Source organism: Lynx canadensis, chromosome A2, assembly GCF_007474595.2.
Source record: "Lynx canadensis isolate LIC74 chromosome A2, mLynCan4.pri.v2, whole genome shotgun sequence".
NCBI classification, from domain to species: Eukaryota; Metazoa; Chordata; class Mammalia; order Carnivora; family Felidae; genus Lynx; species Lynx canadensis.
In genome coordinates, this window is record NC_044304.2 from 23,586,352 (window position 1) to 23,613,058 (window position 26,707).

Below are 26,707 nucleotides of genomic sequence, written 5' to 3' on the forward strand. Positions count from 1 at the left end.
ACTAAGACTACATATTGTCTTCAGCTATAGCAAGAGTCAGGAAAGCAGCATTTAAATTACTGAAGTTAAGAGCCAGTGTATTAGGTCTATACCCTTCAGCATGGCACTCAAAGCCCTCTCCCACCTGGGGATTCTGTCCAGTGTCTTGTCACCAGATGTTTCACCTCGCAAACCCCAAACACCTAGGTCAGAGGTGCTGATGCGCAGACACTGGGGACTTAGAAGAAATAGAGAGGCCCATGGATAGCAGGTTTAAATCCAATGTCCTGTCAGAGCTCTCTTTTCATGTGTGGCTTGATTTCCCCTGGGATCCATGACCTTGCTGCCTGGCAATCCATTTTCTCATAGTATTGGTCAACTGTGGCATTCTTGAAGCAACCAATTGCTTCAGGTCTCTGTGAGCTGAATGGCCATGTTGGAGCCCAAACTTGCAACGTGGAAGCACTGCAAGGTGGAAACAAATGGGATCCTCATCCCAGCCCCTACATCCCTAGGGCTGACTGAGTATTGAGTTCAAAGCCCAGCTCCACCACATAGAATCTGGGGGACGGCGGGTGAGGTATGTAATCTCCTCGGGCCTCCCCTTCCTTGTCTGAGGAGAACAAGAATTCCCGCCTCACGAGATTATTGTGAGGCTGAGTTCATGTAAGCGCAGCATTTAGCACAACGCCAGCACCAGATGCATGTCCTGTAAACGTATGCTGGTCATCTCTGCTGGCCTAGAGTTTCCCTCACTACAAAGTGTGAATCACGACAGTGCCTACCTCACGAGACTGTTGTCGGGGACAAACAAGTTCATGTATGTTGGCTCTAGCACCACGGCTTGGCTCCTAGAAAATACTCAATAATGTCCAATGATTTTTTATCTGCATTCAGTTATTAGTATAATTATCATTGTGGATTAGCACTTCTAAGAATCAGAACAGCTCTCCAATTTTTTGTGAGAGCAGTTCCCAGATACTAGCAATTAGTCGAGGCAGATTCCTAATTTCAAAACCTCGGGTATACCAAAATCCAGTCCATGTGCTTCGCTGGGACTGACGTATGGATGAACTTGCAGAGTCCAGACAGTGTGTGGGCTGGTACCTTTCCTAACAAAAGGAGTGGTTTGTGAGTAAAAGAAGCAGGGACTCCATCTGGCCAGCTGGGTTTACATAATCAGGCTTGAATGCGAGCCGGCTGCCTCAGGAAGTTCTATGAGGTAAGAAATTCTTGTCCAACAGAAGTTCTTTTTCTACAAAAAGGCAACATAATGAGAAGGGCAAACTACTGCAGGTTGCCCCCCAATGTGCCGGACTGTGAGAGAATTGCACACACAGTGGCTGTGAGTCCATAAAGCAAATGATATGTCCCCAGTGTCGTCAAGGGCCATCTAGGGGGAAGATTTTATCCCACCCTCTCCTCCCCAGAGAGTCTTCAGGGATATGTATTTCTGTTTCAGGAGCTCTGGGGACAGTCTCGGACTTGCAGTGAACTTACCATATGTGCTCGAATCAGTCACTTCTAACTGGGCCTCAGTTTCTCCATCTGTCAAAAGAGAATATTGGACACATGGCATCTGACATACTTTCCAGCTTTGATAATCAATTACTCTTTGCTTGCAATAACAGGGAAGATGTGGCAGTTCATTTCTTGAAGTACAACTCAAATCTTTAAAGAAACCAGGAGCTGTTCCCCACCATGATCCACAGTTGGGCTGTGAAGGCTGGTGAGCCCTTGCACGGATGATTTTGTGTGCTTTTCTGGATGATTTTGTGTGTGTAACCAAGTGTATCCAGGGCTAGCTATTATTCCTGCCTGCCCGGCTTTCTTGTCCCTCTCTTCTAGAATAAAGCCCATTTTTTCCCTTTGGAACCTGCCCCTCCCACATCAGTGAGGCTGTCAATCACAGGGTCTCACCCTCCCAACTCCCTTGAATAAGGTAATTGGATGCATGATCCAAAAAGGACCAGTGAGTCCCTTTAGGGGGCTGATATGGATGCTTGGAGGGAGAGGGTCCCTCCTCTTAAATCCTAGCATACTCAAAGCTGTTGGGAATTATCTTTACCACCAAGTGAAAAGAACCCAGCAGTGACTGATGTCAACCCCACAGAAAGTACAGAGGAAACAAGGGGGAGAAGCAGAAGGGAGGGAGGGAGAGGAAGAAGTGGGAGGAGAGAAAAGGTGGGAAGGAGGAAAAGAGGGAGGGAGGGGCGCCTGGGTGGCTCAGTCAGTGAAGCATCTGACTTCCTCTCAGGTCATGGTCTCACAACTCATGAGTCTGAGTGCCACATTGGGCTCTGCGCTGGCTGTCAGCTCAGAGCCTGGATCCTGCTTCAGATTCCGTGTCTCCCTCCCTCTCTGCCCCTCCCCCGCTCATGCTCTGTCTCTCTCTCTGTCTCTCTCAAAAATAAATAAACATTAATTTGTTGTTTTGTTTTTTAAGAGGGGAGGGATAGAAGAGAGAGAGAAGCAGGGGGAGATTGAGAGAAAGAGAAAGACAAAGGGACGGGAAAGCGGGAAGCAAGGAAGAAGAGAGACCCCTTCAATGACTTAATTCCTTAATATGAACCTCTGGAACCAGCTATGTGTAAAGGGAAATTTATGCCTTGACAACTCCAGTAAAGGGAGTATACACCTTCCCTTTTTCTTCAAGTTGTTAGGTTCCTCAAGTGAAGATCCATGACCCGAAAAAGATTAGAAACCACCACAAAGGAGCATTTATTAGAGATGGAATGAACTCACTTCAGAAAGAAACAAAGTTTATTTGATGAATATAAATAAGGCGATCAGCACAAAGTACTTCTCATACACATGATAACAAATTTATGAACTGTACGTACCTTGTATGTTGTTCTACTAGACACGAGGTTACGATGACTGGCTAATACATGCCCACTGGTAGTTTCTGAGGGTTCCTTAGTTTTATTTATTGTTTTCATATCGAAGTCCATAATCACATGGTCAATATTCACAACCCACATGCCACTCACTTGAAGAAAAATTACAAGAAGCACTATCAAACGAGGGTCTCTGGGAATTAGATACACTGACCCCTGGCAGCATTCAAACGCCACTCTACACAAAAACATCTCAGATAGAGCTTATGACAACACGTTGGAGGTCTCATCAGAAACACTGTTTAAAAAGTAAATGGAAACCCACTTTCAAATGAAAGTTGACACGCTGTTAACGTGCATACTGGATACACAAAAATCATTAAATACAAAATTGAGACTGTACATCAAAATCAAATGGGGTATAAGGTACAAGCCTGCTTTTGCACAAAGAGAGAAGACCAACTTCTCCTAAATGTCAGCCTCAACTTTTTTTTCAACCTCGTTATGATTAGAGGGGTGCCTGCTAACGTTTGCGCAAAGGAAATATCTTCCCGACATCACAGTGTTTGTTGTAAACCCAGAGACTATTTTTAAGATGTGAAAAGGAAATTTTTTTGGTAACCCTCCCCCCAACATCGGAGAATAGGTACATGAGATGGGAAAAGACGCTATGTTCGACGGGATTGAATTTTTAGGGGACTAAAGAAGATGCCCCCTAATGGTAAGGTTGATAATACTTTAATCCAACAAAAGTGGGGCAAAAAAATGATCCCCCAAAACAACAGCTGTGACAGAATTGGCACGTACTTAGAAATCGCTAACTATACACGATTGGTTGCTTTTTCTGCTTTGAGGACCCTAATTTCCCTTGTGGATCTCCTACTTCCTACTTCAAGTATTCAGTTGCAGAGTTCAGGTGAGGATCCCGCTGTAGGAGGCAGTGGGGGCCGCCTACCTGAGGACATCCAAATTGTTCACGGGGACGCACTTGCGGCCTGGGTTTGCAGTGCGACCTGATTTCGAAATGTGCTGTATGTGCTTGCAAAGAACTCTGCGCATTTCTCCAACGGAAACCTAAGTCCCTTTGATAGTTAAAGGACAAACTTTTTAAACGTGAATGTATTTGGATTGTTTATGCAACACAAAAGCTTTACATAGTTCGCTATACTTACTGACAAGAACAAAGCCAGAAGCGAGAAACCTGCTTGAATATATTACTCCTAATGCACCAAGGATGAACAGTGCAAGTCAGACACAGATTCATGTTCCCCAACAAGTAAGGTGTCTGTCTTTTAAATACCTCTATGGCTCACGGGAGAGGTCCAGAGTTAATTGCACCAACACTTGGAAAAGTAATAATAACAACTGAATGCAATGCAAGACTTCAGGAACACCTGTGTAGAATCCTTTCCACAGCAGCAAAGAAAGACAACTGTATTTATTAAGGCCACTCATGCTTAACTTCACTGTTTATCCTTTTAAGAATGCAGATTTTCATTTCCCACTTGCATACATGTGGAAGGGTTTCTTCCATTGACGAGAAAGTGGATCGATACGAGAGTTGCACATATTTGCCAGACTGGTCATGAGTTTTATGAAGTTATAACAACTTTAGTTATTTTTTAATCTTCAGAGGAAGCAGTAGGAGTTAAATTCTCCTTAGTACCATGTCACTGTATGTAAAAGACCTTAAAATTTGGTCTCTTTCCCTGGCATGTGCTTTAAATAATGATGCTGTACCCACAGACATGTTGTGTAGAGCTATATACAGATACACAGCTTTTGTGATTATTCCTCATTCATCAATGCTTTCATGTTGGATGCTGAAAATGCTTTGGAATCCACGTTGGAGACATTTTTTAAAAAATGAGAAATGACCCTTCAAGCTTACACTGTTTGCACAGCATTTGGATCTTGAAATGTGAATGAGTCCCAGCTTCTTCATGGAGACCTGCATGTACGGGAATGGGAAGAGTCTGAGGCTTGGGCTCATCCCAGCCATGGAGATGTGTGGAACACATGGAATAGAAATATGTAGGTGCCTCAGGCTTTTGCCACTCTCCGGTACAAAACCGGGGCAGATAAAATTACGAAAGATCAATTTAGATGTGCCATGCATTGTCAAAGACACACACCATGTTCTCGTAAGGCGATTTCTTGGCAAGTATTAGTGGTTTAAAAAATTGATTTCATTTCCAACCTGGCCCAGAGGTAACTACTGGTTACACCATCAAAACGCGGTTCTTCAAACAGCGGATTAAAGAAATAGAGGAGGGTAAAGGCTCGCCGTTTTTGGTGTTTTGCTTTCTTTGTCAAACGCTCCATGCATCTTGGTATACAAACACTGCCAACACCACTCACGCACAGGATTTACACTTTTTGATAATCTAACGCATTAGGAATGACCACTTAAGCGGAACCAGCAGAAATACTGGAGGTGAAGCTAGTTGTCCAACAGAAGCAGACTCCACAGCTAAAATCCCATGGAGCTCAAATGTATCCAACGATGTTTAAGTAACATAAATAAAATTTATCAAATAATGACCTTCAGAAGAGATGATCACGTTTTAAATGCCCAAATCCTGACAAAAAGGAGGGTCTGTCATGTTTCTCCTCCTCCTCTTTCTTCCTGTCCAACATATCTGAATCCATGAGGAATGACATGAGATGATGAAGGAAATATCAAGTCGAACAGAACTGTGCGCCATAATGGAAATGAAAGCTCCTCTTCCAGGCCTGATGAGCGTTCCAGGTGGTGATGGCCAGTGACGTGAGCCACGCTGCAGTAGATTATCAGAATGTTGCTGCAGAGCTGCATTTCCCCTTTAGTCTGCTCTTCTGATAGCTGCAACAAGAAAGCACACAATTTAGCAGGGGAAGCAACTGCCACTGACTCAGGAGAGAATCCTGGCCGGCGTTCCCATACTCACCCCTGCGCTGACCCTCCACCACTCTCTTTGGTTGCGGTTGGTTGGGATGAGGAAGAGGGCGATGAGGAGGAAGCACAGAGGAAGGGCAAAGTGAACATGAAGTTAAATTATGTCCTGGAAACATATCTGAGAGGAGGCCTCTTTCAAAATATGTCACATCCAGGTATAGATGTCTCTTGATAGGCAAAAAGAAACTGAAATTGAAAGGAAATATACCAAAATGTTCCAGTGATGATTTCTATGTGATCAGACCATGTGTTCATTTTTTTCTCCCCACACTTTTCTATAATGAGTATGGTTCTTAAACTATTTTTAGCTCGACTTTACAGAGACAAGAGAGTTAAAGATGGTCAAGACACCAGAAAACTTAACATTCGCTTACAAACCGTTTAAGAGCAATGATTTAAACACATACTGGCACTGGCAATCCCACTCCTGGGTATGAATGCAAAAGAATGGAAAACAGAGACTCAAACAAATACCTGGATCCAAATGCTCGTCGCAGCATTGTTCACAACAAACAGGGAGAAACAACTCTCAAGTGTCTATCAGCAAATGGATGGATAAGCAAATGTGGTGCACACAGTGGAACAGTAGTACACAGCCCTAAAAAGAAATGAAGTTCTGATTCATGCCACAATATGAATGACATTGGGAGACACCATGGCAGTGAAATAAGTGAATAAGCCAGACACCAAAGGACAAATACTGCATGATTCCACTTATGTGAAATATCTGGAATAGACAAATTCATAGAAGCATAAAATAGACTAGAGGCTTGCCAGGGGCTGGAGGGAAGGGGAGGGGGGAGTTACTGCTTTGTGGGTACAATTAAGCAATCGTTTGGGATAGTGAGAAAATTCTAGAAAGGGACAGTAGTGGTTGTACAACTCCGTGTATGTACTAAATGCCTCTGAATTACATTTAACTTATACATTTACGTTGGTTAAAATGGTACATTTTAGTGTATATTTTACCAAAATAAAAACATACTTTAAAAAGGACATTGATATCTCATTAAAGAGAGAACAAAACAAAGCTGGCCTTCATCCCAGCATGCAATGGCATGTGTGTGTGTGTGTGTGTGTGTGTGTGTGTGTGTGTGTGTGAGTGTGTGTACTCGACCCCAAGCATAGATGTAACGGTCATCTGTCTGCATACTTCATGCCCTGGGGAACAGATATGCAGAAGCACCCCAAATGTTCTCACTGCCCCAGTAAGAGGCCCTGGTGTGGAATACAAGTGTAGCCTGGGAAAGTCAGCAAAATGGGTGGGAAGAGAGGACCAGCCCATATGACCCTTCAAATGCTGATTTTCTTCCCTGCTGATGCTCATTATCATTCACATATGGCCTGCGAATGCTTCGGGAGTTTCCGGGCACTTGGTAATAGTGCAGCTATCTGGGGAATATGGTGGGGAGGGGAAAGATCAAACGCACACACGCATACACATACTCACACATGTGTGAGCCGCTTTTTATATACAGCCTGAGCTGTCTGATTTGGTGGCTGATGCACAGAATTTCTCAAGCCACACTGACTAATGAGCGCGCCAAAGATCCCAGTGTCTGCACAGGTAGGCAGTTATTTCCAGCCATCGTTAAACAGTGCAAATGAAATATGTGGCTTGGATGAACTCTGCTAATTCATACTCTGAGGAGTTTGGTGTAACCCTTCTGGTTAAGAAACTTGAATCGGGGCAAAAAAATGACTTTTGCAGAGCCAGAAAGCTAGGGAGTTCCTAGAGGAGATCATATTACTCATTCTGGCACATAAAATCTCTGCAAACTTTGTATGAAAATTGTAAGTCAGAGCACGCTTTCTGCTCCGTGAGCTGTGCATTGCTCTAATTCTTTTGTGCATTAAGCATTTCTTAATCATCCTTTTAAAGGGCTGACCAATATATTAAAAGGCCACATGATTAAAAGGTAAAGAGAAACCCAAAGTAGTACTAAAATGCACCGGTCATATTTTACAGATGGGGAAGCGAGTGAAAAATAATTACAGTGAATGTCTGATGTCCTTGATGTTTTTCCAAGATAAAGTAGCAAAGAACAATCATTTATTCAGTTGAGAGAAAGATTTCCAGCTGGGTAGCAGGTCACTAGGCAGATACAGTGCCTCACAACGGCACGGCACGAGATGTGTGTGCTAGATGAGGTGTGCTCTGAGGAAGAGAGAACACTCCGAAAGGGCTGCTGCTCCTTCAACCAGACAATCCATTCAGGGGAAGGCCTAAAAGGCTTTGAGAGAAAGACTCAGATGACATTGCCAGCAGTTAGAAATGCAGATGATCCCTTGCTGGGGGGCAAATAAGCCTCTGCTTTAAAAAAAATAAAAAGGAATCTTAGCTTTCAGCAATGAGGCAATCCGGGCAACCACCCACCCTGGGATAATCTCTGGCTAGTCCTGCCTTACCTGGATGGTCACAGCAGGCCCACTCTGTCCCCACGCCTCTTCTCCCAAAGCACCCAACTCAGTGTTCTCATGTGCCCCCCGCAGCGCTATTTCCATAACGACATCTATTCCATCTTGTGTTTCCTGTGTACAACCTGAATTTACAATCCCATTGCCCTCAGGATGGAGAGGAGACTCTGGCCACGCTGGCCTCTCTCTCTCCAGCCCCACACTTCACGTCCCACCTGTGCTGGGCTTGATTCTGCAATACGAAGCCTTCTTTTCTCCTCGTCTCACACACTTGTCTGACCCGCGTTTACATCAGTCCTTGACCTGACCAGTGCCTACTTCCTCTTTGGGCTCAGTTTAGATGTCACTTCCTCCCTAGAAGACTTGCCTGACCCTCCTGAATGTGGGATACAGCGAGGAGTCTCACACATACTTCACTCTCCCCCTCTGATGATTTGTCTGACTTTTACTATCCATATTGGTAGCCACTACCCACGTGTGGCTATTCACTTGAAATATGGCTGGTCCGGGGCGCCTGGGTGGCGCAGTCAGTTAAGCGTCCGACTTCAGCCAGGTCACGATCTCGCGCTCCGCGAGTTCGAGCCCCGCGTCAGGCTCTGGGCTGATGGCTCAGAGCCTGGAGCCTGCTTCCGATTCTGTGTTTCCCTCTCTCTCTGCCCCTCCCCCGTTCATGCTCTGTCTCTCTCTGTCCCAAAAATAAATAAACGTTGAAAAAAAAATTAAAAAAAAAAAAAGAAATATGGCTGGTCCAAATTGAGATGTGCTATAAGTGAAAATACACAGCAGATTTTGAAGCTTTAGTATGGGTTTATTTTTTATTTTGATTTTGAATGAATATAAATATATTGAATTTTAGATTTAGTATGAATTTAGTTTTCTTATTTTATCGTTTCTTTTTCCTCTGAATTTTTACATTTTTCTTTAAATTCCAGCTAGTTCACACACCATGCACTATTAGTTACTATGAATTTAGTTTTTTAATATTGATTTTGTGTTAAAATAATATTTTGGACATATGGGATCAAGTTAAATATAGTATTACAGTTAATTTCAGTTTCAGTTGGTTTCTTCTTATTTTTAATGTGGCTACGAGAAAACTGAAAACCACTGGCTGGTATTATATTTCTATCTGAATAATACTGGTCTAGGCTATAAGATCTACAAGGGCAGGGGCCAGGCCAGTCTTGCTCACCTAGCATCCCCTGAGCCTTGCCCAGTTCATGGAACAAACTGATTCACTCCTTCATGCCACAGGTATTAGGGAGCATTCAGAGTAGGCAGAACCCACCCCCTCCCCAGCAATATTTCCTGCTCTGATCCTGGAGACCGAGACTGTGAACATCTCACACCACGATTATGCTACCTTACAGATGTAAGGAAGGTCGCTAATCCACTGACTTTAAGTTAATCAAGAGGGTTGACCTGAGCAGACCTAATTTAATCACAGGAACTTTGAATAGCACAGACTCTTCTCTTGTTAGTAGCAGGAGAGAAAGGGAAATCTGAAACACGAGAGGGATTTGCTGTGCTGAGATGGAGGGAATCATCCCCGAGCTAACAGCCAGCGAGAAAACTGGGCCCTTAGTCCTACAACCACAAGGAACTGAATTCTGCTAACAACTTGAATGAGCCTGGAGGTGGGTGCTTCCCCAGAACCTCCAGGTTAAAGTCCAGCCTGGTCAACACCTTGACTTTGGCCTTAGGAGACCCTAAGACAAGGACCCAGTGGTGTGTGACTTGGCTTCTGACCTATAGAAACTGTGACTTAATAAATGAGTGTTGTTTTAGTCACTAAGTTTGTGTTAACTTGTTATGCAGTGATAGCAAACTAATACAGCTCCTCTGTATCAGGCAGTGTGCTTGGTGCTCGGGGTACAGTGGTAAAAAAGACAGGGGCACCTGGGTGGCTCAGTCAGTTAAGCATCTGACTTCATCTCAGGTTATGATCTGGTGGTTCGTGAGTTCAAGCCTCACATCGGGCTCTGTGCTGACAGCTTCGAGCCTGGACCTGTTTTAGATTGTGTGTCTCCCTCTCTCTCTCTCTGCCCCTCCTCTGCTAGTGCTTTATGGCTCACACACACACTCTCTCTCTCTCTCTCTCCCTCAAAAAAAAAAAAAAAAACCACATTAAACAGGACAGACGAAATCTGTACCCTCATGAAACCTGTATTTTTAGGAGCAAGACAGACAAATAGATACACAAATAAGAGAATGACGATTTTAAAAAATTCGTGCCTCAAAGGAAATGAACAGGGGTCTGTGACAGGCATGTTTAAGATCTGACTATATGACAATCAGAACATATATATATTTTTTAATATGGAGAGATGTCCACAAATTTCCAGTGTTCAGACCACAATTCTGTATGTGCAGCTCAACCACATTCTTGCTGCAACACACGCATAAACACCTGCAAATGCATATACCAGAATATCATTAATAGTTATTTCTGGGCAGTGTTTAAAAATTTTCTTCCTTGGAATTTTCCTTGTTCTTGGACTTTTTAAACCAAAGAATGTGTAACTGGTATCACAGAAGAATAGAAGGCTGTTCCCATTGCGAAAAGTCTCGGCTGGGTTCTTGGGGAAGGAACCACCCCTGCGCTTGGTGTGCAGGGGGTAAGGGGTGGCTGTGGGGGTGGGGCGAGCGGGCTGATCACCGAAGTAAGATTCTGCCCCAGGACAAGCGCCCCCAGGGGAGCAGGCTATAAACGTGTGGTGTCTCACAAATATTCCTTCAGACTGTTTTTCTTTGGAATAAAGACACCTGCCCGATTATGACTTTCTTCTCCTGCCCTTTCAGTAGTGATTTGCAGAAACTGGCTGGGAGAAAGGGGTCTTTGGTAAACACGGAGGGGTTAAAGGGGAAACTGTTTAATAACAGTAGTAAAACGCAGGCTATTTTTGACATCTGGGTTAATGTCCATTACGCTCCATGTGCTTTCCAAATGTGTGCTGTGCCCCCAGGTACAAAAACAGACACCCATTCACGTCGGCTTTGGATGCCCCTGACATTGCACATGGTGCCCACAGAACAGCAAGCCCCTGATAGACTAATTAACAACTGCCTAAGAGAAGAGCTGCTCCTTCTGGAGGGGAGGCAGGCATCCTGCAGCATAACTTCACTAAGTGATTCTGCTCACAGGAAAACCCAATAGAGTCGTTTCTGCTAAAAAAAAAAAAAAAAAAAAAAAAAAAAAAAGAGAGAGAGAGAGAAATCTATAACTACATCTGTGTTATTACTTAACATCTTTTAAAACTGGGCGGAATGGGTTTCCCGTTTTCCTCACGAAGATTTATTTATTATTGTTGTGATCAAAGTGGCAACAAATTATGTTAAATCATTTAATTTTCTTGATAGGAGCAACCACCTTGAAGCCATAATTCAAAAATATGAGTGGAGAGCAACATTTTACCTTGTGAGTGGCCTCCTACAGCTCCACAGGGCAATAAAATGTAACACTTGAGAGCCCAAAGGGCTGTGGATGGGGGGTGGGGTGGGCCCAGCAAACCAGCGGCTCAGAATTGCAAACTGCTGTTAGGGAGGTGGAGCTTTCTGGCCAGGGCACCTAGAGAACTCGGGATTTGGATTTCGACTTCGGTTTCTGTGCACTGGGTGCAATTTACCCACACTGTTTTAAATCAAGGAAATCAGATGAATGGCAGCATACACTGCTGTCTCCTTAGGATTTATTTCTGTAGTTATTATTGGAGTCATTTATTCATAACTAATGTTCGGTGCTCGCCATCCGCCACGATGCTCCGTGCTATTGCAGAAATTATCTCAGACAAGCTGGAGAGTACCATGGTTCTAATCGGGTTGATCAGCCCCTGACACAGATGAGGAGACTGAGGCTTCCAGGGACTGAATGCTTTAGGTCAAATTCCCACCTTTCTGGGGCCTGATCTGAACCCACATCTTCTGGCTTCTAGAGCCCATTCTCTTTACTATGATGGCAGAATTTTCTAAATCTTGATCTTTTGTGTTCCACCTTCCCAATTTTTGTAATCTCTTCATAAACACCTGTCACAATTAATATTTTTCTTTAAAAGTATTTTCTAAAAACTTAAATTTTCTTTTTAAGAAAGATTTATTTTTATGTAAGTGCTTGTTTGCCTAACTCTAAAAATTAGGGCCTATGCTCAAAGAAAAAAAAGATTTATTTTAATGCCATAATGGAGCCAGTATTTGTCTAACACACATTATAATAATTGCATAGCTATTAAAATAAAAGTGTCCACGGAACACTAAAGCTATCTTCTTGTGGACATGCAGGGCCCTGCCTGCCCCAGCCCTGCCTTGGAGATCATTCCCACTTCCCGGCAGTGGCCTTCAGCAAGGAGCACCTGGAGTGGGTCACTGGGCTTGCACATTCCCATACTCAGGCCACAAACCGTCCCCAGCACTGCCTCAGTTGACATTTTAGGCCAGGCTGCTATAGCCCAGCTTTTCTCTTCTCAAGGACAGACAGCAGCAGGAGTGAAAGTCAGAAATCTGCCACTCAATATCAGCATCAGGTACTCTGTGTAATTCTTAAAACACTGGTTGAAAATGTGCTTTTAGTTGTAAGTTTTCTTGAGATAATAGTTTCTTTAGCCTGAGAGACTGTCCAGAGGCCAAAGGCCCTTGCCACTCAACCCCAGGATTTCTTGATTTGATGCTGTGGACACTCGGGGCTGGGTCACTCATTGTTGTGGGGATGCTCACCATTATAGGATGCGTAGCAACATCCCTGGCCTCTGCCCACTAGATGCCAGTAGCATCACCCACTCTCCTGGCCATGACAATCAAAAATGTCTCCCAATATTGCCAAATATCATCTAGGGGGCAAATCCCCCTACTTGAGAATCGCTGGCCTAATCTGTTGTTTTTGTATTTAAATTTCTTAAAAATGTTTTATTTATTTTGAGAGAGACAGAGACAGAATGTGAGTGGGTTAGGGGCAGAGAGAGAGAGGGAGACACAGAATCTGAAACAGGCTCCAGGCTCTGAGCTGTCAGCACAGAGCCCGACGCGGGGCTCGAACCCACGAACCGTGAGATCATGACCTGAGCTGAAGTCCGACACTCAACTGACTGAGCCACCCAGGCACCCCTGTTGTTTTTGTATTTAAATGGTTGACTGTGCCGTTTTAAATATCATATTTTTGTTAAAGTACGTATTGCATACCAGCATCTACCAAGCTATATAAGGCATGAACAATTTCGCAGAAATAAACATCTATTCTAAGCTGCCATCATATTATTTCGGACACGGCTGCATAGATTTAAAAGTCCTGTGGAAATAGGTACAACCCAAGTAATAAAAATAATGAAAATGTACAACTTCTCTGACATAGAGTAGAAATGCCACAATCCTGAGATAGCAAGACACCTAAGACACTTGCTGAGCTAAGTGAAAAGGTAAAATCTAGTTTAAATTTATAGCATTCTTCCAGTGTCCCTCTAGGAGTTTGGCATTTTGCCAGGGCTCCTTGTTAAAAATTTGTTAAACGTGTTTGGCATTAATGCAAACACAAAGTGGTCATTTGTTACAAATTCTATTGGAATGCATTCATTTAAGGCAATGAAGTAGTTACTAGAGAAGAAAAAAAATGTTCATTAAGTACATTTTAAAACTACAATGATGTATGCAGTGTGTGACTCTGGCGCCCTGGTGGCTGTATAAACCGCTGACAGAATAACCACACATTGTGTTTAGTTTGAAATTGGAATCTTTTAAACATAAGTGATAGAACAAAAACTGGTTTTGTTTGTTGTCAAAACCGATGTTAGTCTTACTTTTCTGAACTAGTTAGAATAACCAGAAGTTTGGCATGCAATGTCTAACATCTCAAATCAGTGAAACGTATAGGTTAAAATAATGCTTTGGGAATCTTCGGGGGCGCTGAGAGTGACGCTGGAGACAGGGACCGTTTCAACAAACAGAACACCCGTGCCCCGGAGAGAGGGGGAAATGCCCGAGTCGCCCCGGAGAACCCCCACGCAGCGAGGGCCACTACCCACCGCTCCTGATGGTTGTCTGAGGTTATTAGGTTACCTGGAGGGGAAAAACCGTCCGCTTTCATCACGGAGACGATGGAATCCTATGAGCAAACATCCTAAGCCTTGTGTATAGAACTTCCACCCTGAACTGTTCTCACAAAGGAATTATTGCTGAGTAATGGTGACTCCCTAGCTCCCCGACGAAACGGTTCTGGAGCTCCGCTTTGGGAGACAGAGGGGCCGTTTGTCGTGACATGACGTTTGGGCCCTGCAACATAGCTCCTTGTGGATGTTAGCATAGACCATACCGTCTCACAGTCCCTAAATGCTTGCTAAAGCTGGTCCTGAAGGTGAATAGGAAACTCTCACTTCACAGGAGTATTCACACATTATTCACTGCTTTTTCCTTCTCTCTCTCTCAGTCTGACATATTTATTGCCATGGAAGTGTCCATAGAATACAATCGAATCCCAGTGGTCTGGAGAGTCACAAGCCCAAATCCCCAGGTCCCCCAAATCTCCCTTTAGGTTGGCCTCTTTTGCCATCTGAGTTTGGTATTATCCAGTCTGCCCTTGACACGGATCCAGGGTACCTCGGCCCCAAGTTCTTGAAACATTCCTAGATCAAGCATAAACTTAGACAAAACCTAGCATTCTGCATGCGGCCTAAGAAGTTTGCCTTTCTCTTCACAAGTGCCCCAAAGGACCAAGAACGAGTAAGTCTAAGAGCAGGGAGAAAATACTTCCAGAAGTAACAAGAGTACATGATACAAAAGATAAAGAAACACATTCCAGGTACTATCCCAGAGCACATTTGGTTCTATCCCCTTCGGTGGGCCCTCTTATAGACGAAGAATAGACAAACAGTTGACTCGTCCACATCATTAGGGCCTCTCTGAGGGTCTTGGAAAAAGTCTGTGCACTTGAGGGGGCCCAAAGCTTCAGCCCCATTAGCTTCACGATAAATTCCTCTGCCTGCCATTACAGTTTATTTTTGAGATGGCATTTTCAAATTCAATTGAGGATAAAGTAAAACATGTTTTTGAATCCCTTCCTGACAAGAACTCAGTTTTAGTATGAGCTTGCCACAGCATAGAGCAGCGACAGGGAAACGTCTCTCTAGCCCGGTGCTAAGAAAGCGGTCATGTGCACCCTCCTAGAGAGAGGAGCCGGCAAGGCATTTTGCAGAATTTGAAACATGAAGGAACAATTTGATATCTCCAGTCTGCCGACCAGAAGTGGCTCAGATGACAAGTGTTTACAACAGGATCTTCATAGAGCCAATAATGGCAATTAGTCCCCAGAACTGGAAGGCGCCCTTCCCGCCTCACTGAGGTAGAATGCCATTTACTCTTGGGCTGGCGACTAATTAGGGGTCTCTTTTGAAGATCAAGGTTTTGTGATCCCTGCTTCTTAATAACATGGTTTGCCTGTCGGCCACCTGGGTCCAGGCGAGACCTCCCTTTTCCCCCCTCCCCAAACAGCAGGCACTGCCTTAGGCCAGGAGCAAGTGTGGGCAGGAAAACACAGATCCAGCCTGTTGAGCGATTTAACCTCTTCACCACCAAGGTCCTGTAGCCCGGTGCTCGACTGGGCTGCTTAGAATTGGAGACAGTGGACTTCGTTTTGCAGACAGGGCGGAAAGCCTGAGTGTAATGCGAGGAACCCCCCTTCGTGGTGCACACTCTGTGCAGCATGCTTTCTTGTGCAGGAAGAGAGGCAGGAAGACTCCACTTTTCCAAATGAGTGGCAAATCAAGAGGCCCTTTGCATCTGCTTCAGGCTGGGCTATTTCCAGAACGGATTTTAGAAGTGACTGGAATAAAGAAGGCTGGAGGTCGAGGGGAAGGACGGTCAAGTACACCTTCTGGAGCTCTAATCCCACCGGTCATCAGGCCCAAGAGGCTGAGATGCCTGCATCTACAGAGCTCTTGCGAGGGTCCCCAAGGCCTGGCTACATGACGCTGGGCTGGCTGCTGCGCTCTTTAGTTAGTGCCGGAGAGGCCAAAACAGCAGGAAAAGTAAGCTGCAAAGAATTAAACTTGTAACAACTTGGGCAAAGCACAAACAGCAAGCGAGGCTGGTCCTTGGGCTGTTGACACACTCTGGCCTGGGTCGGCTGTGGTCACTAAACCCATTAGCGTTCCGATGTGGCAACAGCTAATGCAGCAAGTTCAATGTGTTTTTGTTTCATTTCTAAATGCTGGTTGCACGCCGGCAACGATGGCCGCTGAAGGCAGTCAACCCCACTGCCATAAACACAGTCATCATTGTCGGTGATCTGAAATTCATATTTTAAACTATTTATTTTTGGCAGATAGGGGCTGAATGGAGTTTTGCATTTGATTAACTGTGCTTTAATTTCAGCTTGTTTCAAACTTTTCTGTGTTTTCTAAGCAACTGCCAAATCAGAGTTTCCTGCAACAAAAGGTACTAGCCTTCTTGGGGGTGGGGAAGACCACTTTGGTATGTGGAAAGGGAAAAAGGAAATGTAGGAACACAAGCCAGCAACCAGCTGAGTGAAGGCAGGCCTTTTAGAGATATTCAGGGTCTCTGAGCCCTCTGAGCCCTAATCCACACCCACCTGTAAATAGGGGAATAGGAAAAAAGTGACCTCATTTTGGTCTGAGAGTTGAAAGGGATATGGGGTCTTAAATGAGACTCAAAGGCAGATTCAGCTTGCATTTGATATTGTCTTCAAGTTATGCGTATGAAAAGTAAGAGAATCCTTTCTTCCCTTCATTCCTCCCTTCCTCCCATTCCTTCCTTCCTTCCTTCCTTCCTTCCTTCCTTCCTTCCTTCCTTTTCTTCCTTCTTCTCCTTGTTTCCTTTTTTCCTTCCCTCCTCCCCTCCCTCCCACTCTCCCTCCCACAATTTTTAACGCATCTATCAGGAACCAAGCTAAGTCCTGGGGTCATATGGCTGAATGAGACAGACACTGACTTCATGGAAGGCACATCTAGTGAGCATGTCAGACATTACATTCCACAAGTAATTAAAATGAGCATATGATTTACTAATTAAAATTTCAGTAAGTACCAAGGAGGAGAATGATGCCCCCAAATTCACTGAGCACAGACATTTTGCTTTACGCCATCCAGTCCTGACATGCTGAAGGGGTTGCTGTTATTAACCCATTACACTGCTCCAGAAACAGGAGCAGAGACTGAAGTTGCATGCTAAACATCACAGCTAGGGGGGGCCCACAGATAGGCGGGGCCATGGTGTAATCTTGCACACCGGGACATCAAAACCCAACTTGCAGGAGCACATCGGGGCCCTGACCTGCTGTGGCAGGAGGGCTGAAAACGCCTTCCAAGGAAGTAACCTCTCTGGTGGTTACATGCGCTTACTGGAAGGGAATGGCTCCTTCTTCTCCTTCTTCCTCGTCTTCCTTCTCACTGTGCTAATAGAAAAGTAAGTCCATGCATTTCTGTGCATTCCTAGGGTTTTGTCCAGACTCTCTGTCCTTTTAAATAGATTTTCTGTTGGTGCTTTTTGTCTCTCAACAAGGGCTCACCTACAGGCTCCTTCAAAAGCCTCCACTGCAGCGTACCAAGGTCCATACTTTCCTCCTTCCCCTCCAAGAGTTTGCTTCCCGGCCTTCCAGCTTCACAGCATTGGGGATGATTAATCACTTTTAAATATGAAAAAAATTAACATGTCTGAAGCATTCTTCTCCACTGTCAAATGTTTTGTTTTAACATAGATCCAGAATGGCTCCCTTTCCCAGTGGTGCCAAAGCAATACATTTTCAGTTGGAAATTCAACTGCAGAAATCCCATCCAGAAGCCCCAAGCCATATATCTTAACATCTTAATTTCATTTAGGAGGAATGCAATGATTGATCATTTATCATTCTGAGATTGAGTGAACTATCTGGGGGATTCCAATCTATTGCTTCTACACAACTGATGGGATATTCACATGTCTTCTGGCTGCACGAGGGCTTTGGGGTCCAAGTGGTCTTTGAAGGAGTGGAATGCTAAAAAGATTATTGAGGGAGGGTCTGCCTTTACCGGCAAAGTATAACTCCAAGGCTTTACTTGCTCCAAATTAGAGCCTCCCTCAGTGATGGCCAGGATGTCTGCTGCTGAATTACTCCCTCTCCTCCACCCCCACACAGGGGATCTTGCCTTCCTGACCTTATCCTTTGATAGGTAACTTTGAAAGGCCTGGGGAAAACCTTCACATGAAATCCATTGGAATTGGTGGGACTTGACTTCTTATCCATGAGATTTCTATTTAACCTAAGCTGCTTTGTCACAAAGGAATTTTTACTGCAGTATAAACAAAATGGCACCTTCCTGGGACATCTGGGCCAGGCCACTGGCATCATAGCTACCATTTTGGTTTCCACTCAGGATATCATTATAATCTCTTCATGTTGAGTAGAGATGCTTGGTCCACAGGAAAATGGCCAGAACGTTATAGAACGATATTTCTGGAGGGTCTATAGTACCGCTGATCTTGTGCTAGATGTATGGGTGGGAGCAGGCAATGAAAACATGGTCCTTAAGTCCAAATATGTGTTCTATAATGGTGGGTCCCAACTCAGAACCCACTATGAGTTTCACACGGTATAGGTTTTAAGCAACACGTAGAGAACAAGATGCCTCCAAAATTGCAATCCATCTCTGCAAACACACACGTGCAGGGTTTGCTCAGGAAGCCCATTGCTCAATGGACCACCTTCAAAGGAAATGATGATGTCTCCCACAAAGAAGAACAACATAGAAGGAGGAGCTAGAAGGAAGCAGGGGCTATTTCTGAGGAAATCCCAGGTCGGTCACATTTGCACAGCACTTAAAAGGAGACATACTCCCAGGCCTGAATTTACATTTTAAAGTGGCCGTCTGCTCTTACAGGCCCAGGGCTGCAGCCTTCAGTGCTCCTTCCCCTGCAGCTCCTGCTCAGGGATTAAGTGAACTCTGTAATGTCACTGGGGCTGATGGCCTCTGAGGGTGATTGAGAAATAGTTAACCACGGGCCCCTCAGGCAGACCCATTCTCTCATCTGTCATGAGGCTTCTGGCTACCACAAATGTTTCCAACTTAGATGTGGAGGTGCCCTGAGAGGGGATTCCTGTGCTGCTTTTGTTGCTGGTCACTTTGAAGACTGAAGAGGGGAAAAACACATTCTCATAATTTAGGAACTGGCTGGAAGTTTGCCTATTAAATCCTAAGGTCCTGCCAGGCAGAGGCTGGGTTTAATTCTTCCAAGACAGGCCTGGCAGCCGAGTGAGGGAGGGCTAGGAAATGCCTGGAGGGAGAACTAGGCCAGAGATTAAGGAGCTGGGGCATTAACAAGTGGCCACCTGATGGATGACACCAGTGGCATCTTTGGAGCCGTTTCCAGAGACCGGTACAGTGCATCTCCAAACCACTCCAGCAGTCCCTGTGTGCCCCGGGGGTATGCCAGAGGCCTTGGCTTTGCCGCAGAGAACTGCCTTGGGATCCAGTCCCATGTGATGCCGCAAACCTCTGCAAAGGCACACACAATTCCCAACTGGCAGTGCGGAGAGTCCCATGCACAAGGAGGCACACAGCTGGGTGCCCCTTCAGGGCCTTGCACACACAGTTCCCTCCTCCTGGAGCACCGTCCCATCGCGCCTTGCTGCCTTCTGCTTGTCCTTAAATGTCTGCTGAAATTCCACTTCTTCAGGGGGGCCTTCCCTGACTACTGTTTCTGGTCAAATCCCCCCCTGACAAACACACCCTTAGCACTCCGTCCTCCGCCCCAGAGTGCTCCTGCTTGGAATGACCTTGCATCAGCACTGATGCCAGCAACTGACTGATGTCAGCCTCCTCTGCCTCCACGAGGGCAGGCTGTGTATGTCTTGCTCACTGCTGTATTTTGTATATGCCTGCCACATGGTGGGTGTTCAATAAATATTTAAGTGGATTAAGGGGAGAGGGGAAGCTGTCGATGATAACAAACATGGATCGAATGCTTCCATGTGCCAGGAATATTCCTAACTGCTTTACAGCAGTGGTTTTCCACTTTGGCACTACTGGCATTTTGGATCAGATGACTCTGTGTTGTGGGGGCCATCCTGTGCTTTGTAGGACGTCTAGCAGCATCCTGGGCCCCCACCCGCTAGATGCCAGTGGCACATGCACCCCTCCCCAAGTCACGACAATCAAAAATGTTTCCAGACTTTCCAGACACCTCCAGGGAGGGCAACCCCACCCTTGGTCCCTGTTGAGAATAACCGATGTACACACACTAACCCACTTAATGTGCATAATCACCCCAGGAACTGGGAACTATTCTTTTCCTCGTGTCACAGTTAAGAAAACTGAGGCCCAGAGTGGCTAAGTGACTCGCCCTTAATCCCATCACTAGCAGGAAGCTAAGCCAGGATTCAGGCGGTTCAGTTTCTCAATGTGAAGGGGTGCTGGAATTAAAACGGGCTGGCTCAAGGCCACCCAGGTAAATAGGTGGCCCGTGTGGGACTGAGACCTGGCCTCTCTCATCTTCACCCAGTGAGCTTCCTGGCCATGACCCTGGGCTGCATTTTCAGACTGTCCCAAACCACGGCCCTTTACTGGGGCTGGGCTGGGTTTCTGGAAGGACTCCGTACAGATCAGAAGTGACTGCACTCTTCTCTTCACTGAAGCTTCCCTTTCCTGAGTCAGTGGCCAGTGATACCCAAGACCCTCTGGAAACAAGGCTGTCAGAAACTAGCCGGGTGAGGTCAAGTGCACTGCACTCTTAGGCATGCAGGAGGGCTCAGTGCAATGTTACAGGGAAGCCAAGACTCAGATCCGGATTTGCCTGCATCTCAGCATGGTGGGTCTATAAGGCCCACACTGCAGTTCGGTCAAACTTGGAAGCAATCCAAATTTGGGGATCATCTACCTTTCCGCCCCTGCTCAAGTGACTCTATTTGTGGACCCTTGGTCTGTCATTCAAGGATGGATAAGAGGGATGGCACTATTCACCTCAGAGGGTCACCATGAACCAGGGCCTAACAGAAGCTCTACACATGTGAAAGACCTATCACTTCTTCCCCTTTCTAGTTTGGCTGCCCTCAGGCAAATCACTTGACCTCTCTGAGCCTCAGTTCTTTTCATCTACAAGGCGATGATAATAATTCTACCTTCTCCAGGTGGTTAAGAGTATAAAATGAGTTTTCTTATAAAGCCCCCAGACTAGTCCCTGACATGTAATAGGTGTCCAATTACCAGTACTGCTTCTCACCTCCTCCTCTACACTAACCCATACAGAGTAGAGAGATGGGCATCAGGACCAGCTTGATCCAGAGTTCAAAAGTTCCAGTGTGGGATATTCATGCCTAGGTTATTCATGGGCTGGGCCAGGGCCTGGTCATCTTCATGAAAGGAAGGAGGCGGAACAAAGAGGGAGAATATCGCAAGGGCCTGGAAGGAAAAGCGGTAGAAGGAACCCAGAGCTTTCCTCAAACTACAAATTCCATGCCTCCCACCTGTGGCACCCCGGGCGGCCAGCCTCACTGGCAGCCTTACCCTTTCTCCTTGGGCCCTTCCTGTTGGCACAGCCGGCATGCTTTACAAAGCTTCGGTATGGCTTTTTCCATGACTCCAGCTGTGAGATAAACTTTCAAGGGTATTTCTGTGGCAGGTACAAACCTGGACAGGAAGCCTCAGGAAGAAATCCTAAATTAATTATATGTCAACATTTAAGCCACAAGAAGGAGCAGTTGTCATAAATTTTTGGGAGGTTAGAATCCAATTTTAGTTGTAAATGCGAGCAAGCTCACTGACTCACTTGTGAACTGGTGCCAACAAAATGATATATTTCACATTCTTTCACAGCTTGTTTTGGCTAAACACAATGAAGAAAAGGGGAGTGGATTACAGTTTTTATTCTTCACTGGGCAGATATGGTCAATCATGCAAAAGAACTATATTGCACATGTGCCAAAGCAGAAGAAATTAGCTCAGTTTACCCACTTTTTCTGCCGCCTTCCACCCTCACTGAAAAAGGAAGTGAGACTGAAAATTCAAAAGAAGGTCTTAGGCACTATGGTCACCTTTAGTATGGCCCAAGGCTAGACATCCTGACAACGAAGCAAGATTCTCCCAGGCGTCTTGCCCAATTTCTTAAGTCCTGACCGCACCCTGGTATATAATAATGGCTTCTGAAACATCATTTCTCTGAGCACTGGTCACTGGTTGAAGTTGGGGTCAGGCAGTCACTGGGAGAAAAGGCAGAAAAGCCTCTAGTCTTCATGAGATTAAGAAGGTGGGAGCTTCCGGGTGGGCGATGACGTAAAGATTTGGGGAGAGTGGTGTGTCTGGAGAGGGCATGGGAGCACCGAGCCTTTTCCTTATACCTAGCTGTACACATCTCTTCCATCTGGCTGTTTTTGAGTTATTTCCTTTTATCATACCCTGGTCGTCTACTCTGAGAAGCCGAAGGAAGAGGAGGAGGAAGAGGAGGAGGAAGCGGCCGCCAGGCTACTTGTCACTGGTTTTACTTTCTGCTGACTTTCTCATCCATTCGTTCCATCGATTATTCAAGAAGCATTTATTTCTGCTGAGCTAGGACTGGGGATAGGATACAGTGAGGAGTAAGACACAGACACTGATCTTAAAATCTGACAGCCAAGGCAGAGCCACAGGTAAGGAGACAACTGCAATACAACGTGATGTGCGAGCTAACAAGGGGGGACAGGAGGGGTGTGCCAAGGGAGCCCTGGAAGGACCCGTACAGTCTCAAAAAGGGTCCACAGGGAACCCTGTAGGAGATGACTTCCAGGGTGAGACGTGAGAAGTAATAAGTAGGAGGAAGTCAGAGAAAGAGGATAGAAAGGGACTTTCTGATGACAGCAGAAGGATATGTAAAGGCCTAGTATAAAGCCAGACTAAGGTCCACTCAGACTTGCAAAGCACCAAGGACAGCTGAACACAGAATGTGAGGGGAGAAGGGGTGGATACAGGGTAGTGAGGAAAGCAGGGCCGACCACACAGGACACTGGGCTACATTGAGGAGATGGGATGCTTCTCTGAGGGCAGTGGGATAAAGGACAAACAGCCCCATGAGTATGGTGTGGGTGCAACTGTGTCCTCTAAAAGGGTATGTTCAAGTTGTAACCCCTAGTACCTGTGGCTGTGACCTTATTTAGTAATAGAGTCATTGAAGAAGTAATCAAATTAAGTTGAGGTTATACTGGACTAGGGTGGGCCTTAGTCCAGTGATGGGTGTCTTTAGAAGAAGATGGAAATGTGGACACAGAGACACAGAAAACACACATAGAGAGAAGACCATGTGAGGATGGAGGCAGGGATTGGAAGGATGCATCTACAAATTAAAGAACACCAAAGATCACCAGCAACCACCAGAAGCCAGGAAGAGACAAGGAAGGATCCTCCCCTAGAGCCTTCAAAAAGAGCATGGTCATGCCAACACCTTGATTTTGGACTTCTAGACCCTTTTCTTTTTTAAAAAATGTTTACTTTCGAGAGAGAGAGAGAGAGAGAGAGAGAGAGTGCAGATAGAGCATGAGCAGGGCAGGGGTAGAGAGAGAGGGAGACACAGAATCTGAAGCAGGCTCCAGGTTCTGAGTAGTCAGCACAGAGCCTGACACGGGGCTCGAACCCATGAACTGGATGGAGATCATGACCTGAGCCAAAGTCAGATACTTAACCGACTGAACCACCCAGGTACTCCTGGACTTCTAGATTCTTCCACTGTGAGAGAATATGTTTCTGTTGTCTTAAGCCAGCCAATCCATGGCACTTTGTTACAGCAGCTCTAGCAAACTAATGCAGGAATCATGGTGGAGTCTTGCCATACTGCTCCCAATAATACTGAAGCCTCACACTGTTTGTGTGCTGAGATGCCACGGTCTATTTGGGAGAAGGTGATCTAAGATCCAAGAGGCATCTACCCTTGACTCTGGCTCCCTTTGACCCCGTTGAGCAAGCAGAGCTTGATGGCCCATGATGGGCCTCTCCCAAGGGTGGCCATCCGTGAGAGAGTTAGCACCAAAAGTCAATATTTGTCCCCAGGCAATAGTTGTGTTTGCGCTATGAAAGCCCCACCAGGTTTTTTCAGAGATTTCAATCCGTGTGGTCTTTAGGCCATGAAGTAACCTTGTCCTAAGGAAACCCCTGAAGATGAGCCAGGAGGGATGCAAGTCCCAAACAGTGGGCTTTGGCAGGAGTAGCTCAGGAAACATGATGGGACTGGTCCCAGGGCCCAGGGCTTCAGGGGGGCTCTGCGGACAATTTCTGTGCTTGTGCTACTGGCAGGCTGGACTTTCTCTCGTGGCTCAGTCGAGCCTCCCCGGGCCCTCCCTTAGTGCTGATCAGCTGTTCCCAGCTGGAAGCGGTAATGTCATCCGCTTCCCAGGGACACCAGCTGACACAGCTGATGGGACTGTGGGCCTGGCTGGCAGGAGGACACATGTCCCCACACCTCCTGCAGGAGGAGGAGGGGCCTTGCTTCCCTGGTTCTCCCTGGGTAGGGTTGGGGGCTGGGAAGCAGCCACACAGCCACTCAGTGCCTAGTACTGTGCCTGGCACTAGGAGGTTCTTAAATGGATCTGTTAATGGATGAAGAGCATAGGCTTTTTGATCCAACAGAATCTGAGTTCAATCCTGGCCTGGCCCAGTGTCAGCTGTGCAACCGTGAGCAAGGAATTATATTCTGGGCCTCAACGGCCTCATCTGTGAGATGGGGACACTAAAAATACAGAGGTGTGGAGAGGATTAAACGAGATCACGCATTTGAGTGCTCAGTAGAGAGCCTGACAGTAATGAGGCTCATAAATATTAGCTATCATACTATTTTTCTTCATGGCGTCACGGGCCAATGTAACACGAGTGTTGATACTTGCCAGTTTAAGACTTCAGGGAAAAGGTGGGGGGAGAGAAAAGAGGGTAGAAAAGTCTTCATGAGAATTCCCTTTGCAAATTCCTTCTAGTGCTTTGATCACTATTGGCTGTCATGACAGCTCTGTGACATAGGTCAAGAGTTGTCATCTCCACTTCTGATAAAAGAATCTGAAGTTCATGGCAGTTAAGTAACTCAGGCAAAGGCTTTCCAGTGATAAGTGACAGAGCAAGACCTGAGTCCACAAGTTTTCCCACCACATCCTGACAGGGCACAGAGGCACTCTCTCACCCCTGCCTGAATGAATGAATGAATGAATGAGAGATCCAACTGTAAAATGATCCAAAGGACCTGTGGGGAAATAAGGGCAGAAATGACTAAGATGGAAGCATCAGGAGATCTTTCTGGGCACCACTTCCTTTGTGGATTTGGGCAGTCACCTCTCCTCCTCTGACCTCTGTCCCTAAATCCCTGCCAATTCTCAAACGCTAGGAGGGGTCAGAAGGAGGGATCAGAAGCTACTGACTAGCAGTCATTTAATTTCCCAAGCCTCAGTTTCCCCATACCTCCAATGGAGATGATAGCACCCCCACAGTCTTGTTCTGAGGCTCAGGTGATACATACATGAAAGGGGTCCATAAGCAGCACTGATGCTTGAAAGGATGAAGCAAACTACGATGGCAGATTGGAAAAGAGAACCGGAAGGCAATGGCCCAACATAAAAATGCATTAATATTAACCAACAGGTTCCTTCAGAACAACAAGGCAATAAAACAATAATTTTAGAGAAACAAAACCCAGCCGAGGAAAAGTCTGCCAGAGGGAGCGGAAATGAAGGCACAACCAAGTGGCCCTTGGCTTACCTATCTGGAAAACACAAGATGAAAAAGATTCTTTGTAAACCAATATTTGTAAAAGCCCCACTGGGCTTTCTGCCTGCACAGACTGCCTATTATCTTGGCAAGGGATGAAAACAAGTGAATTCTTATTTAAAATGAGCATGAATCAAATTCAGGTTCACGTTATCAGTCTCACGGTGAGCGATCATTTACTGAATACCTACTATGCGCTGGGCACTATGCCAGGAACTGTGTCTAGAGACTATCTTCAGTAAACAAATGTGTAGCACTCTTACAAAGCAGGCATAATATTCAATCATTCATATATTCACATATCTGCACAAGTTTATTGGTTGAATAGATATTTCTGGAGTGTCCATTATGTGCCAGATACAAGACTGTCCGCTTTAAATACAAAGATAAACAGGGTCTAGTACCCTCCTGTAAGTTAAGGTTCCTCAACGCCATCACTTTTGACTTTTTGGGCCAATATTTCTTTGTTTGATAATTCTTCGCTGCACGGGCTGTCCTGTGAATTGTAGGGTGTTTAGCAGCATCCCTGGCCTCTACGCACATAGACACCGGTTTAACAGAAACATGTCCAAAACTTGTCAAATTTCCCTTAGTGGGTGGGGAGTAGGATTGTTTCCAGGTTTGAACCATTGCCTTAAAAAAATGATGGAGTGAATCCAGTGATGCTAAGTCCAAGATTGCACTTCTGGTAAGAGAGTTGTATTAAGCAGAAGTCAGGGCTGATCTTTGATGACATGACTTTGTTTCTGCATGTTGAGATCCTGGAGGTGGGGGTTCCCAGGCCAGAGCTGCTGTGATCTTGTCCTGTTTACTATCATTGCATATCTACTCTACCTGTGGATTATTTGGCTTTT

The 26,707-nt window shown here is 45.6% G+C and overlaps 1 protein-coding gene across 1 annotated transcript in view; it reads right to left on the minus strand.

Moving 5' to 3' along the window:
* Positions 1-2,724: 2,724 nt before the first annotated feature.
* ERC2 (ELKS/RAB6-interacting/CAST family member 2) overlaps positions 2,725-26,707 on the minus strand; it is a 937,319-nt gene continuing 913,336 nt past the window's right edge. Inside the window, exon 19 of the mRNA XM_032592316.1 lies at positions 2,725-5,664. The gene's annotated coding sequence lies outside the window, so the exon portion shown is untranslated. The remainder of the gene's footprint in view (positions 5,665-26,707) is intronic.